At 77.8% G+C, this 2500-nt stretch overlaps 1 non-coding gene across 1 annotated transcript; it reads left to right on the plus strand.

The window, feature by feature from the left end:
- Positions 1-1648: 1648 nt before the first annotated feature.
- Positions 1649-1801, plus strand: LOC131589953 (5.8S ribosomal RNA). Its single transcript, XR_009279906.1, has one exon. It is a non-coding gene; the product is annotated as a 5.8S ribosomal RNA (ribosomal RNA).
- The last annotated feature ends 699 nt before the right edge of the window (positions 1802-2500 follow it).

Below are 2500 nucleotides of genomic sequence, written 5' to 3' on the forward strand. Positions count from 1 at the left end.
GGCCGGGCGGAGGTTTAAAGACTCGGGCGGCACGGCGCGCCCCGGCGGCGGCGGCGGTGCCGGCGGCGGCGGCGGCGGGTGCCCGGCCGGTGGCGGCGCGGCGTCATTGAGGGGTGGGGAGCTACTCCCGCTGATCCCCTGCGGTGGCGTCCGTCGCGACCGGTCCCCCCCCCCGCTCGTCGTCGTCGACTTCGTCGCGGCCGTCCGTCGGCCGCGCCGTGCCGGGGAGGGGGGCGCCCAGCCCCCCCTCCCCCCCCTCTCCGCGGCCCGGTCTCGGCGGCGAGGCCGTGGCGCGCTGTCGGCCGCGGGGCCGATCCGGTCTCCTCGGAACGGGGCGGCGCCGGCGGAGAAGCGCCCCGCGCGCTTCTCCGCCTCCTTGTGCGACCTCGGGGTCGCGGCCCTCGGGCGCCCCCCGCGCTCCCTCGCCTCGGCCGCGCCGGCCGCGTCGGCGCGCGTCTCCTCCTCCTCCTCGGGGCGCTCCTTGCCTTCCCCGGACGCGCGCGGTGGCGCCGTCCGCCGGTTCGTCCCCGGCCGAACCGCACGCCCCCCCGCCCGGGCGGGCGCTCGTCGGTCGCCTCCGGCGGCCGGAGGCCCGGCGAGCGCGGGTGACCCCGTGCCGAGCGGCGGCGGCGCCGCTCGACGGGTGTCCCCCTGGTGGGACGGTCGGCCGGGAGGCCCCCGTCGTCGCCGGCGGCGGTCCCGGCCCGGGCCCTGCCCGTCGCTTCCCCGTCGCCCTTCCCGAAGGCCGCGTGTGGGCCGCAGGGAGCGCTCGAGGCCGTGCGGCGGGCGTCCGCCGCACGGCCCCTCCCGCAGGGCGCGTGCCCGCGGAAGGGGCCCCGACGGTGCGAAGCGGCGGCGGCGGTCCCGGGAGTGCGGCCCCGGTGGCGGCGGGTCCTCTGCCTTCCGGCAGGCCTCGGGCGCTCGCGACGCCGGCTCGCGCCTCGGCGGCGCCCGCCTCCCGGCGCCGGTCGTCGGAGCGCGGCCGCGAGGCGCTCGCCTTCCGGCGGGGAGCCGGTCCCCGGCCGGGGGCGGCGCCGGCGGTGCCGGCGCTCGTCGCGTTGCCGTCTCGGGCGCTGGGAAGGGGCGGCCCCGTGAGCGGGGAGGAGAGGCGCGCGGCGGCGCGGCGGCGCGGTGGCGCTGCGCGGGCGCGAGCCCGCGCAGCGGTCGAGGTGTGGCGGCGAGCGCGAGGCGGGTGGCGGGCGGCCGCGGCCCCCCGGCCTCGTGCCCGCGTCGTCCCGTTCAGAGAGAGGAGGCCGGGCGCGGGCGCCGTAGCCCCCCCGCAGTCTGGCACGCGCCGCGTGGCTCTCCGCGCGGAGGCCGGGCCGAGCCCGGGCGCCTGGGCCGTCTCCGAAAGACGGCACGCGATGTGTGCCGGCGGCGTCTCTCTTTTCCCTCCCCTCGCCCGGGGGGTAGGGGTGGGGAGGCGGTCGGGGGCGCGGGCCCCCCCGCCCTGTCTTGGCTGGCCTTTCGGAGCGTTCCGTGGGCTTCTCCTTTCTTTTTTTCCCTTCCGTTTGTCGTCTCCTTTGTGCTCGTACGGTCGATGGCGAGGTGGCGCGGCCGCGCCTCCTCGCCGCAAAACCGAGGGGGCCGCTTCACGCGAGCGGTCCCGGCCCCTCCGCGCGTGCGGGGTCGGTGCCGAAAGCCAGACAACTCTTAGCGGTGGATCACTCGGCTCGTGCGTCGATGAAGAACGCAGCTAGCTGCGAGAATTAATGTGAATTGCAGGACACATTGATCATCGACACTTCGAACGCACTTGCGGCCCCGGGTTCCTCCCGGGGCTACGCCTGTCTGAGCGTCGCTTGACGATCAATCGCCGTCCCGGGGGGTGGGCCACCCGAGCCCTCCCCCGGGCGGCGCGGCTGGGGTCGCCTCGCAGGCCCGTTACCCTCCCCGCCGCGGTCCGCCGGCGGCGGCGGCCGCGGGAGGAGAAGAAGGGCCTTCGTCCCCCTAAATGCAGACTCGGGGAGCCGCTCCCGTAGCTCCCCGCTTCCCGGAGCGAGCCGCTGGGCCGGAGCTCGTCCTCGCGGGGCGGACAAAGAAAGGGCCGAGAAGCGGCGGCGTCGCCAAACGCCGCCGCGAGGGCCGAGAGAAAGAGGGCGAGAGGGGAGGCGAGGCGCGGGCCTCGCCCCCGGGCTCACCTTTCCCCGCGCGGGCGGCTGTCTGCGGGTGGGTACCGGCGCGGGTACCGTGCCGTGCTGCCGCGCGCGCGAGGTGGCGAGCGCCGGGGGACGGGGACGATCCCCTCCTCCTTTCTCCCGCCCCCCCCTCTCTCGTTCCCCGCTCGGCCGGTTTTCCCCGCGGGGCCGTCTCTGCCGTTGTGTCGTGCGCTCCTTTTCGGTTTTCGTTTCCGGGATGGGGGTCTCCCTCCCCGTTGTTTCCGCGCCGCTCTGGGCGCTCTCTCTCTCTCTTCCACCGGACCCCCTCCCCTCCCACCTCTGGCGCGCGGGCGCCAGGGGCCGGCGCTGGGGAGAGGTGCGAGGGGGAAGGAAGGGGGGAG

This window comes from Poecile atricapillus, chromosome 30 (assembly GCF_030490865.1).
Source record: "Poecile atricapillus isolate bPoeAtr1 chromosome 30, bPoeAtr1.hap1, whole genome shotgun sequence".
Classification (NCBI taxonomy): Eukaryota; Metazoa; Chordata; class Aves; order Passeriformes; family Paridae; genus Poecile; species Poecile atricapillus.